This window comes from Lactuca sativa, chromosome 3 (assembly GCF_002870075.4).
Source record: "Lactuca sativa cultivar Salinas chromosome 3, Lsat_Salinas_v11, whole genome shotgun sequence".
NCBI lineage: Eukaryota > Viridiplantae > Streptophyta > Magnoliopsida > Asterales > Asteraceae > Lactuca > Lactuca sativa.
In genome coordinates, this window is record NC_056625.2 from 159,989,076 (window position 1) to 160,003,716 (window position 14,641).

A 14,641-nucleotide genomic window follows, 5' to 3' on the forward strand; every position below is an offset into this window, starting at 1 on the left:
AGGTTTCCATATGCAACATATCTTTCAATCAAATGGTTGGTACACGAGCAGATACCTTTCTGTTGAGCAATTGGTAAAATCAGAATCATCAATATTAGGCTCAATAGTAGCATTGGTATCATCAACCGAATTCATTTTTTGTTGTGTATCATCTATGACAGAGATCAGAGAAGTATGTGTGATTGGATCCACTTGTTATGAACGGCGATTTCTTCTGGAGTAGACACGGAGTTGAGGAGAGGTATGTGTGATTGGATTGTTTTCTAGAGAAGCATTTGAAATGTCTTCGAGAGTTGAAATATTTTCAAGAGGACTAAATAGAGAACTTGTTTCTAGAGTATTTATGGAGTTTTGTTCTAGAGTGACAATAGGAGAAGTGACACCAGAAGGAGTATGTGAAGTTTCCAAAAATTGATATTCATTGGAATTCTCCCCCAGAATATTGGTTTTGGGAAAATATGATTGATTTTCAAAAAAATGTAACATCCATGGTTGTATATATTATTCCAGTGAGAGGAAAGTAGCATTTATAGCCCTTTTGACGAGAAGAATACCCAAGAAATAAACATTTGAGTGATTGAGGGTCTAATTTTGACCGTTGTTGTTTCTAAATATGGACAAAGCTTGGACACCCATATATTTTCAGCGGAAGGTCAGATGTAAACGAGAGAATGTGAGGATGTGATTTTGAGAGAATATCTCGAGGAGCTTGAAATTGTAATACTCGGCTAGGAATCCTATTTATGATATATGTGGCAATGAGTAAGGCTTCTCCCCAAAGATATTTTGGCACATTATTTGTAAACATAATGGCCTGTGATACTTCAAGAAGGTGTCGGTTTTTTCGCTCGGCTACCCCATTTTGTTGGGGTGTATCAACACAAGAACTTGTGTGAACAATACCTCTTTCTACAAGATAATTTCCAAGGAGAGTATTGAAATAGCCCCGAGCATTATCAGTTTTCAGGACTTTAATTTTTGAATGAAATTGAGTAAGAATTAAGTTGTATAATGACTGAAAAATGGTAAAGGTTTCAAATTTTTCCTTCATCAGGTATGTCCAAGTCATTCTTGTTTGGTCATCAATAAAGGTGATGAACCACGGGCCTCATTTAGATTTTTAACTCTAGAGGGTCCCCAAATATCACTATGGATTAATGAGAATGGTTTTGAAGGATTATAACCAATTGTAGGATAAACGTTTCGAGTATGTTTAGCAAATTCACAAATCTCACAGTGATAAAATTGTGGCTTTTTATTTATAAATAACTCAGCAAACAACTTGGCTAAGTACATAAAATTGGGATGACCTAGGCGGAAGTGCCATAACATGGCTTTATTTTGTGTGGAAGACACGGAAATAGATGTTGAATTAGAGAAGAAAGCATAATTTGTGCTATACTTGAAGCCACAATCAAGGGTTTCTTGAAGCAAGTATAATCCTTTGCTTTGCTTAGCAATGCCAATCACCTTCCCCGATCCCACCACTTGAAAATCACACCAGTCGGCAGAAAAAGAATTACACATTTCAAATCTCGAGTAAGTTTACTTGTGGAAAGTAAATTGCAATCCAATTTTGCTACAAACAAAACTGATTGAAGAGTGAATTATTAGACAATGTAATACATCCAATTCCTTCTACCAGGGAGAAGGAACCATTAGCAATTCGAACAAGGGACTGTTGAGGTTGAAGACATGAGAAAAGGCTTTTCTCAGATGTCATATGATTGGAAGCCCCTGAGTCTAATATCCAAGTTGTACTACCATTCCCAAAGAAGGTATGAAGAGCATAAATGATTTTACCTATATGAACCAATACGCTAGTAGATTGATCAGAAGTACCAGAGGTGTTTGCTTCAGAAGTTGTGTTGTTCTGCATCATCTTTGTCAATGTCTACAACAGGTTCTTGATAGTTTGGACTTCACTGTTGTATGGTTCAATGTTATATGGTTCTGGACCAACAACAAGATTTGCTCGATTTTCTTTATTGAAACGACTATTCGACGGTTTCCAATCCGCCGGCTTTCCATGGAGTTTCCAACAAATAGATTTCCAGTGACCGTGGACCTTACAGTGTTCACACTAGGGACGACCTTGAGCCTTTTGGGACTTCCCATTATGAATAGACATGTTTGTGAAAAGAGCAGATCCCTCGGTGGTGTAAGTATTGGATTCAAGCATCATAAGTTTCTTGCGACTTTCTTCTTGACGAACTGTAGAGAAGGCCTCATGGGGAGTTGGTAAGGGGTGTATTCCCATAACACTGCTTCGAACACCATCTAAGTCTTTGTTGAGGCCAAGTAGAAATCTGATAGTTCGCTTTTGGTTCATCACGGTGCAATAGGTGGTGGCATCATCAGCACATTTCCAAGGGTAAATCTCAAATAAATCTAACTGAAGCCAAATTCAGGAAAGAAGATGGAAACAGAGAGATCACCTTGACGCAGTTCGTACAAATTTGTCTCGAGTTCGAACAATTCAGAGGATTTTTCTATGCTAGAGTAGGTTTCTTTGGCTGCCTCCCAGATCTCTCGTTCAGTCTTGTAGAGCAGAAAATTTTCTCCAACTTCGGTTATCATGGAGTTAATTGGCCAGGACATGACCAGATGATCATTGGTCCTCCAAGTTCTAAACTTTGGATCCTTTGAGTCAGGGGCCACAGTTTCTCCAGTGAAATGGACATCTTTGTAACGACCACATATAAACATGAATACAGACTGAGACCACTAGAAAAAAATTTGACCATTGAGTTTGTGACTCGTTGGAGGGGATGTATCAGGATTTCTTGTTACAAGTGTGATTGTATGATGACTGGATTCAGAAGATTTTAGAGATGAATTAGTCATCGTGAATACTTTAGGTCAGAGTATGCTCTGATACCATGTAGAAATTGAGAGCGTGTTTTGAGATGGAAAAACAATCTCAGTTTTTTCTGTATCCTCAAAAGAAGAGTGTACAAGGAATATATATATATATATATATATATATATATATATATATATATATATATATATATATATATATATATATATATATATATATACACGGAAAAATTAGGGCCAGCTATACTATACAGCCACACTAAATTAGGGATTACAGCTACACTAATTGAAAGATATCAAATCAAAGGCAATCTTATCTAAAATAGAAAACAAGAGAAAAAAACTTCCCTAAATAACTTCATAATTTTCAACAACTAGTTTACGTGTTGTTTTGTGTCGTGTTTCTCGTAATTGAAACCGTTTGTATACTTAGTAGAGTATAAATAATTACTTTGTGTTATACTCTTGTTATTTGAACGTATTAATGAATATTATAAACTAAATCTGTCATAGTTTATATGATTGATCAAGTAAGTAATTCGTATCGGTAAAACTGGTAATGAAATTCCCCATACTACACCTATTTTAGTTTGACTGAAATGTTATGTTCGTGAATTGTTCTGAAAACTATGCAATTATATTTAGAAAACGTCCCTTATATTCCGTGTAATACAAAAGGGATAAAATATCTATATATTTTATCGAAATCGTTGGATTGTATCGATTGCATAAGTTTTAAACTAGTTGAAAACCCTTTTGTTTTAGTTCATAAAATAATTTGTGTTTGGCTTGTATTCCCCCCCCCCCCCCCCCCCTGAAAACGTATAAAAACCATAAAAGTGTAGGGGTATGAACTCACTGTTTGTTATGTGAAAACGTCGAACTGGAAACGAAGATCCTCGAGTTGTAGTGTGTGGCACTTAAAGGAATCCTAATATCAAATAAATACATACACACACACACACACACACACACATATATATATATATATATATATATATATATATATATATATATATATATATATATATATATATATAAATTAGCGACTTCGATGGATAAAGTGTTAGAGAAACACTTGCTTTTGGTTAAGGAATGTTACTGGGAGTTGGTTGGATCGAGGAAACGAATTTTTCACAGCTAAAGAGGTGTGTACGGCCGTCGAGAGTGGTCTACGGCCAACAGCCAGTTTACGGTCGTGAACAAGTTTTACGGCCGTGAACTGGGGTTTACGGACTTTGAAGATTCGATGAGTGTACGGCCGTAATCAAGTTTACGCCCATTGAAGATTTGATGATTTGAAGCGTGTACGTCCGTAAACTCAAGAACAATGATGTTGGATTTTGATTAAAAGGTGTTCTAAATGCTCCGAAATGACTCCCAATGGAGCTTTTTGATGATTTTCAGGAGGAAAAGTGTGTTTTTGGGAGTTTACGGTCAAGAGTCTAGAGAGAGAAAGAGAGTGTGTTTGAACATAAAAGTGTAAATCAGGGAGTAGGGTCTCATATTTATAGGGGTTTTCGTGGTCGGTGGTGGGGTCCACCTGGCATTGACTGCAAACAAGTTTATGGCCGTAAACTGGTTTACGACCGTGAACTCCAGTCAAGCCGCAAACATGATGTTTTTCGAGAAAAAATCAAGTTTTCGTGTGATATCTGGTTCCGACTCGTACGTAATCAATATATATATATATATATATATATATATATATATATATATATATATATATATATATATATATATATATATATATATATAACGTAATAACTTTTCCAAACCAAGGAATTTTGATGTAAATCAAATAAAATTCAAATTTTATTAACAGAGTTTGGTTCAAGATAACGGAAAAAGTTTCGGGTTGTCACATCATCCCCCTGTTAGAGGGAATTTCATCCCGAAATTCAACCATAGAAAACAAATCGTGGACTCGAAAAGAGATGCGGATATTTCTGTTTCATTTGATCTTCGCGCTCCCACGTGAAATTCAGGTCCCCGCTTGGCATTCCAGCGAACCTTCACTATTGGTATGCGACTTTGTTTTGCTCGTTTGATCTCTCGATCCATGATTTCAACTGGTTCATCCACGAAGTTAAGGTTCTCGTTGATCTCGATCTCGTCGAGAGGAATTACAAGAGTTTCATTGGACAGACACTAATTTAGATTCGACACATGGAAGACAGGATGTATCACTACTAGAAAAACAGCCTTTTACGACGCTCATTGCGCGTCGTAAAACGCTCAGACGACGCAAATGCACGTCAAGGAAGGCCCTATCATAACGAGAGACGACGCGCTTTTGCGCGTCCTCTATAGACGACGCGCATTTATGACACGCAATGCGTATCATTAAAGCCACTATCAAGAAAGGCCATGTCATAAATGAAGATGACACACATTTTTGCGTATCATAAATTAAAATGTTTAAAAAAAATATTTTTATATATTTATTAATTTTTAAATTAAATTTTCATTTAATATCTCATAATAGAAATAAAATACCATATACAAAAAATACAATCCATTGAATAAAATTTAATGTCATATAATTCTATTTCTTACAATATATAAATTTTCATTCATCTAATCTACTATGTGTTTCATACAAAAAATCTATTTCATGCGGCTTCTTCAATTTCCTTTATTAGCAGCTTCCATCATTGAAATGAAGAATGCAACACTTGCATTTGTAGCATCTTATCTCTTTCAGCTTAAACTTTCTTTTCCTCTTATAACTCCAGAGCTATTCGCACCCTCTCCAATTCACTCTACATTATAGTATTATTAATATACTATTTATGTATGTGTATGTGTATGGAAAGTACATTGTTATTTCTTGAATACAAGATGTTACAAATCAAGAAACTTACATTGACTACTACCTGAACTACTCGATCAGATTCATGAGCAGATGCACATGTCCTGTTGCAATTTTCAAGCCTTTAACATTTTGATCATCATGCAATGAATAGTTGCTAGAAGTCATTACATCAGTAGAAAAAAGGTATGAAAAGGTAAAACATGAACTAAAAGGACTGAAAAAAGAAAAAGATGAAACACCCACATGCAAATCCTAGCATTAACAAAAGGTCTGAATGAAGCTCCACCAAACTCTGCACAAATTCCAACACCATAAACTGCAGCCTGAAAGGTGACAAATATATTTATTTAGAATTAAATAAAAAAAATAAAATGATAATAGTTTGATATTAAATTATGCTGTCTTGGCGAACATCTGTGTTTGTGTCATTGCATGCCTCCAACAACAATGGTAGAAAAGTTTCATAATATCTGTAACAAGATATAAAATTATAATTTTTTTAAAATAATAATACTAAAGTAACAAAAGAATAAAAAAAAACTTACTTTAGAGCTACATCTCCATAATGCTTTGCCACGTCATCACATATGCAAATTACCCCAAACCATAAGGACCATTCATGTAATTTACTCTTAGTAAAAACATTCATGATGTATCAGAACAAAGTCTATTCAATTATAGAAATATTATCCAAATACAAAAGCAATTTTCATTTTCACTGATAAAACTGAGTAGATTTTTGAAATAATGAGGTGGAATTTTCAAAGTAGAATGTTTTGAAAAGAAGAATCTACCATTTTTGTGCCACCAGATAACAAAAGAGTTCCAGTATCATTCATTGCTAATGCATAAACAGACTCTTTATGTCCTTTAGAAGAAATGGGAACATATCCTTGAGGTGTATTTGTGAGTGATGTAATGCCATTGCTTGAGCTTACAGCACGTAGACTTGTAACTGGCACTGAATTTCCATTTGAAGAATCAGTGACAGCTGGCGTTTCAGTATTCTTGGTGACTGGAGTAACTACAACTTCAAGATCCCAAATGAACACCTCACCCACCCAATCCACCAGATGCAACAATATTGCTCTATAAGAATCAGTAGATAAAAGAGCTATCATCAATTTATTGTTTACATTATGTTCTATTATGAAAGGTATATATTGAGTTCTTCTAAAGAGGTGACAAATTTTCAACAAAAGGTCTGAATGAACATGCAATAAGAATGGGAAGAAATATTTACATTTTTTTTCTGAGGAAGCAAGACAAGTAACATAATCTGTGTGTTGGTGGAGAGTTCTTTTGCAAGTTCCATCAGAAAAGCTATCCCAAATCTGGTATAACACAGTATAGTATCGTTATTACAAATCATAAGAATATTAATGAAGGAATTTTATAAAATCAATTACACATGAAGAAAAACCTTGACTGTAGTATCTGAAGAGCAAGAGACAAGGGTATTCCCTCCTACAAGGATTGCATCATTGACGTGTACAAATACCAACTCTTTTTCTAAGGAAGTAATAGACTAACATTTATCAGAAGGAATATTAATTATTTAATTGAATATAAGTTCTTATAAAGAGTGATATAGAACACACAACACATCATTAAGTAGTAGCACTGTTTTCACAAAATATGCAGGCTAAAAATAGTGCAAAACTAATTTTGATATCTTTAATATTATGTTATTGAAATGTATTATGGATTTAGCACCGAAAAAAACTAATGCAAAACTCATTGATCTCTACGACCCAAAGTAAATAATTCATCATGTTACAATAATGACTTGGAATCATTTCTCGAAAAGATAAAGACTAATGGTAAATAATAACAGTTATTTAGATTAGAAATATACCCAATCAACATGAGACTCAAAAGTAGATGAACAAGTGGCATCCTCTTCCCCCAAACAATCACCAACCTAGATTTAACAAAAAAGAAAATATTATGAATAATTTATTAACATAAACAGATTTATAAAAAAATAGATTATATAATATAAGAGCATACTTGATCAAAAAGTTCTTCCTCTTGTTTGTTTTCTTCTTTCAACATTTCCCCTTCGTCTACATCAAAGACCTCTTCTTTGACTATTTCGCCCCTTTCATTTCTTCTTGCTGAGCTGGCAGTGATCACCTGTTTGATCTCTTCAACAATGCTTCTAACTTGATTTTCATCTAAAAGGGGCCACAGATTTGTACACATTCCTTGATTGAATCAATCATACTTTAGCAAATTTCAGTCTCAGGTTCCTAAAAGACAAAATCCATTAAATAAAGATTCATATGAGCAAACAAAAGTCAACAAATAGGGGGAATGACGATAATAACCTTGTGAAGAGCCTCTACTAACGCTGGTATGATATATTATGACAACTGTTTTACATATGACTCATTGCGACCCTTAGATTGCCCTTTTTCAGCGGCTAGTTTTGCTGAACGAATAAGCTCAGGCATAGCTAAAAAGTCAACACTCATAAAGAAAATAAAAAAATAACAGTTAAAGTTATCAGGGGTAAAAGAGGTATTTTATTTCACCTGAAACTGCAGCCTTCCTAACTTCTTCATGGAAATAGAATTTTAGAAGTGTTACTAATGTTGGTGCAACCTGTTTTTTATTAAAAAGTTAAGCAGGTTTTTTTCAAATGTAAAAAGACAAGAAAGGGTAAAAGAGGAATTTCATTTCACCTGATCAATCCTGAGATGAATCAGCAACAGATGCCAAAGCAGTCAAAGCTCCCTCTTGCACCATCTGTTTTGGATTCTAGAAATACAAAAATGATTCAGTATTCATATATTCATATCTTTTAAGGTTACTGCAAATTATTTATACCTGTAAAAGTACATGTAATTTCCCCACAATCCCATCCAAGTAAGGTTGTAGAAGTTCTGATATACACTTTTCACTGATGTTGAGCACTGTTGAACTTGATTTCGAAATCCCTTAAACTTCAAACAAAGGTTCGCTTGTAATTGAATGTCTCACTGATTGGTTCGCAAGTAGACACTTTCATTCGGAGTTTTGCAATTGGAATCTGAAATCAGTCACACGAATCTGAATCAAAGTTCAGATGTTCGTGTTCTTGGCTCGCTGAATTGTCATTAGATTCGAATTTCACGGTCTCGGAATTAGAGGAAACTACTTTCGTTTTCTTGGAATTTAATCGATTCGCAGGTTTGGTAAATATTCGTCGTTCGTATCTTTCATGGAGTATGGGATCGGAGGTTCGTAGTTGGTGGTCTGATTTTGACTTTCCAAAGTACGAACAGTGCCTGAAAAACATGCATACATGATACAACAATGAAATCTACAAATACATATCAAAAGATAATAAAACATATCATTACTCATTAATAGTATCTTTACTCACCTGAACTCGTGGATTATGGAAATCATCCATTTTTGAAGCTAGTGATGGAAGAACAAGATGATGATATTGGTTTTGAAAGTCCGGTCTGAAGTGTCTCTCTCTCTCTCCCTCTCTCTCTCTTTGGGAGAGTTCAATTTCAACTTTTATTTCCACCGGAGACGCCACGTATTAAGGGTTTGCGGATGATGAATTTATGAAAATGATTAATTTCCCTTTTATGTGACCGATCTCATGAACAACATTTGTTACAGCCACCTTCGATCCTAGATTGTCCTTGAATCTATCAGGAATTCCTAGCCCAATAATGATCTCGATTCCGGATCCTTTGAAAGCTTTGTGAACTTCATGATCGGCGTCGTAGATTGCAAGAAATGAGTAGTGGTGATGATATTAGGGTTTTTTCAGGTATTGATAAGTGAGAGAGAAGAACTATGGAAATAAGGCAGAGGATAAAATAGGCGGCCTTTCAAAATTTTGGGATTTTCGTTTCCCCCTAGGCGAAGAAGAGAACGCGCCTTTCATTAAATAAAATATAAAGTGACATCTCTACACGACTCTCATTTTAACGTAGGTGCCCTCCGTGATTTTAATTTTTTTTATTCGACACTAATTTTAGGGCGCGCAAAAATGCGTGTTCTCTATGCTTCATTCTTTTTAAAAACGGACATTATTTTTAGGACGCCCGAGAATACATATCGTCAATCACTGTGTGTCATTGTTTGCGTGTCATTAAAGGGAAGGTTTTGTGACAACCCGAAATTTCCATTCTAATCAAACCATTTCAATCCAATAGTAGTAGAGCAGTTACAGTGAAAATTCAGACTTATGGAATAAGTTTGGCAGTTTTCAAGGTTTTACACCTAAAGAGATATTAGGAGAGTCGTTGCACTAGGATTTTGTGCAACACTGTAATTCCATTTCCCTAGATCATTAGAATCCATTCCGAGAATAGAAATATTTTCTGCCAAAAATCTCAGGACTATAAATAGAATTCTGAACCAAATTGGTTCATTAGTTGAATTCCAATTAGAGAAAAGCCAATTTCTCTCTCACGGATCTTGGGGTTTTCATCCCAGATTGTGAGTCTACTTTCCTAGATGTGTTTTAATACTTGTTATATGCTAAATAACATTGTTTACATGTCTAAAATGCAAGATCCAGGAGTTTACCGCCCAAGAACGTTCTTGGGGAGTAAACTCCAAAATCAAGCCTAAAGGCCATCTAGTCCCATTCCCGTGTTAGGCAACTAGTTAAGGACTTTATGTATGAGCATTAGAGGCTAGAAATCAATCAAAACCATTTAGTTTTCGGAGTTTACGGCCAAGGAACATCTCTTGGGCCGTAAACTCCAAGTGAAGGCACAAATGAGTGCCTAATGTTCCCTTAGCCTTAAAACAAAAACCTAGAAGCCTTAAACTCATGATTTATGCCATCAAAACCATTAGAAATCATTTCTAGAAGGTAGTTTACGGCCAAGAAGCTCCTAAGGCCGTAAACTCCAAGTTTTAGGTTCCAAAATGCCTTCAAACTTTCCCTAAGGCTTAGACTTTATTTTGGCATGTACTCCTAAGTGTTTAGAACCTAGAAAACTCATGGAAACACAAGTGTGGAAGAGTTTATGGCCAAGAGTATTTCTTGGGCCGTAAAATCCTTTAAAGGGGTCAAAGGACACCCTAAATCTTTCCTTAGGCCATGAGACTATTAGGGCAAGTACCTAGATGAGTTTTGGACTAGTTAAAATACTAAGAACCCCATTTGTGAGGGAGTTTACGGCCCAAAAGGTTCCATGGCCGTAGACTACATAAAATGGTACATATTGGTGCCATGAACCCTCCTAAAGCCAAGTACTAAAGCCTAGAATTGTTCCTAGTTATTATAGAGACTTGAAAGCACCATAATCACCCTCCCAAGGGAGTTTACGACCGTAAACTCCAAGGGAAAAGGGTCTTTGGGCCGTAAACTCCCCAAAGGAGTCAATATGGTGCCCAAACACTTGCATAGGCCTTGAAACAATTCCCACTAAGGTTGTAGTAATTCAAAGTACCATTCCAAGCCTTGGTTGAGAGTTTACGGCCAAGAGCTTACTCCCCTGGGCCGTAAACTCCAATGAGTATGGTCATTAGACCTTAAACTTCCATTAGGGGCATTGCGCTCCTTTGTTGCAACCCATTAGCCTCCTAGCACTTGACCAAAAGTGTTGTCCTCACGTTAAATGTTTATACTTGTATAATTAGTGATTAAATCTATAATTATTTATATACATATGCCTTCATATGTAATTAGGATCATTGTGTGTGTCTAAGTCTTCACTTGACACCAAGCACTTGTCCGATCCTTCCGTACGATAACAGCCCGTTCAATTCCAGTCACTTACTGCAGGTGAGTTCATACCCCTTAATCAATGTTTTAAACTGTTTTTAAATGTTTTATGGGGGGGATACAAGTAGAATTATGCTAGGTATTATATCAATCACATGCGATTAATAAGTAGAATTACGCTAGTTATTTCATCAATCACATGTGATTAATATACAACATTCAAAAGATTTGGCTACTCATTAGCCGTTTTACCCAAAAGGTTTCCTTCAAATGATTTTTATAAACATTTTATATGTTTTAAACTACTTATTACATTGTACATCTTACTCTGTACATTGCCTTTTAAACTTATTTACAACTGTGTTTCAAACAATGTTTTCCTTATACTCAAAAACTGTTTTATCATACTTATGCCTTCAAATTGTTTTATAGATTGACATCAAGTCGATCTTTTCTTAAAATAATACTTATATTTCAAATGTATTACAATACTTATTTATGCCTTTATATTATAAATTGCATGCCTCTATATGTATAGTTATATAAGAAATGTTTAAAAGACTTAGGAAGGCTATCCACCCTATTTCCTTTTCGCGCCTTGAGATGTGGTCTGGTGGGATATTGGGTATTCGTCCGAAAGTCGTTTAAATATTAGTTATATATCATGTGTACATATATAGTCATAAAAGGTCCTTCCAGTTCATCCCATGCCCTTGGTTAGCAAGGGTATACATCCATGTCCATACGTACAACTTAGATTACTAGTAAGCTACCATATGGGTAGTTCAGGAAGATACTAGAGTCATTACTAGAACACGATATCATACAATGAGTCAGTTCATTCATGAGTCAATACTTTCTAGAACATTACTGTACAGTACATATACAACTATACTAGGACGAGAACATATACAACTATACTATAACATTTACATTACTATACTTGCTAGGTAGAGAGCACGTACATTACAGCTAGAACAGTTCATTACATTACATATACGAGAATACGTTAATTACTGTGATTTAAATCGAAGCATGACTTAAAACCTCATGACTTGAGTTGCGGCCAGAGTCTCTTGGAGGGGGAGCATTGAGTTTGCGTATAGACCTATGCTGGATTGACAATCCTACACCTGGCTGCTAGCTACAGTTGGACCTGCAGGTCTGCGGGTGCCAAACTTCATTCCGTTATTACGACCATTCGTATGTCGTTGTCACTAGTCGATAGTATGGTGCAATTTATCACAGAATGCCTTAGCCTAAAATCCGGTTTAAGGTAGTTAGTACAGTAGTAGTCCTTTTAGAGCTACGTTTTAGTACTACGTTAATTTTTCCATTACATATTTTTAGTGATAACCTCAATTAAACATCAATGTACAAACTATATTTTTGGATAATGATAGTTATACTTTGGAAAGATACATACTCTTACAAGTGACACACACACAGAACAGTTAGGTCTTGGTAGAAGACACCTTCATATGCTAGAAGGAATCATAGGGATTCTAGGGTTTTTCAAACACTTACAATTCATATACACTTACAAATACTTACAATTCATATACACTTACAAATTCTTACAATACATAGACTTACAAATTCTTAAATACAAATTAAGACACTAAATACTTATGATCTCACCAGCTTCAAAGCTGATACTCGCTTTCAACATTACTTGTATCCTCAGGTCATCATAGACAGGTACCGATGCAAGGAGAAAGGAAGATGGAGCTTGTTCAAGACTTATCTTTCATTTTGATTTATGCTTTAGTGTTTATCAAAATTTGACAGAATACAATTGTATAATAATTATTTTATTAATGCAATGGATGATGTTGTTGCTTGTTTACTACTTTACATTGTTGTTGATATTATACATGATGTCCTCCGCCCCAAAACGTTTCCGCCGTTCTTGGTTTTGGGGTGTGATAGGTTTCTAGTAGTGTATGTTGGTAAGTTCTTGTGGTAAACGGAGTTTATATGCTACGAGACCAATCCTAGCAAGTATCTTGAATGGTCCGACGTATCTCGGATTCAACTTTCCATGCTTTCTGAAGCGTGTTATTCCTTTCCAGGGTGAGACCTCCAAAAGGACACGGTCACCAACCTGGAACTCCAAGGGTTTTTGTCTCTTATTGACGTAGCTCTTTTGTCTATCTCTTGAAGCTTTTAATCATTCCTGGATTTGTACGATCTTTTCTGTAGTTTCTTTGATGATTTTCGGGGCTGTGAGAGCACTATCGGGGACTTGAACCTTGACTAGCTACGTGTCACCCACCTCAGCCCAGCAAAGAGGGGATCTGCACTTACGGCCATAGAGGGCCTCGAGCAGCGCAACTTTTATGCTGGTATGATAGCTGTTGTTGTAGGAAAATCCGACTAAGGGAAAATGAGTGTCCCACGACATGCCAAAATCGATGATGCAGGCCCTCAATATATCTTCTAATGTTTGAATGGTTCTCTAACTCTGCCCATCTATCTGTGGATGGTATTCTGTGCTCATATCCTGCTTAGTTCCAAGAGTTTTCTGCAGTGACTGCCAAAATCTCGAAGTGAATCTGCTATCTCGATCGAAGCTAATGGACACAGTCACACCGTGCAGACGAACTATCTCATGGATGTAGATTCGGGTAAGTCTTTCCATCTTGAAAGTTTCTTTGATTGGCAGGAAGTGGGCGGATTTGGTCAATCGGTCGACAATTACGCATATGGTATCGTACCCACTCAGTGATTTGGGTAATTTAGTGTATGGTGAAAAGATCTCAATCACCTACAATTTATTGTAGAACTCCTCAAGAGGTGTGGAATGGGAAACTCTATGATTATTCTGATTAACGAATGTTTGGATGACCTGTTTATGCTCATGTAAATGATTGTAAACTGGAGCAGAGGGAAATGAAGTGCATATTTCTCAGATATGTGTTTGGATGGAAATGTCATTTTCTATGGTGTACAAAAGAACGACCAACTCTAAAATTTATTACTAGCAAAAAAGTGACCTTCAAATCTGCTATGTGTAACAAGAGAGGATGTGGAACATGGTTTGTGAGGAACTATCAAAGAGCTAGCCAGAAGGTGGAGTTTGCAACACAAACCTTACAATTTTTTTTGATAAATGATGAACAATAGGGTGCTATATATCATCATATACGTGAGGAATCCCTTGTTTAACCTAAGGAAGAAGTGTCTGGTAATGTTGATGATGGGAAAGATAAATTGATTAAGCTTTTAGAGAATGATTTTGTGATGAATGATTTAGGAGTTGAAAAAAGATAGAAAGGATGGAGATTTGGAAGGATAAAAGAGCA

General features: G+C 35.7%; 1 long non-coding RNA gene across 1 annotated transcript; it reads right to left on the bottom strand.

Moving 5' to 3' along the window:
* Positions 1-6,439: 6,439 nt before the first annotated feature.
* Positions 6,440-7,130, bottom strand: LOC111880006 (uncharacterized). The gene is made up of 3 exons (XR_002846311.3): positions 7,065-7,130; positions 6,885-6,975; positions 6,440-6,730 (listed from the first exon to the last, which is right to left on the bottom strand). It is a non-coding gene; the product is annotated as an uncharacterized LOC111880006 (long non-coding RNA).
* Positions 7,131-14,641: the final 7,511 nt, after the last annotated feature.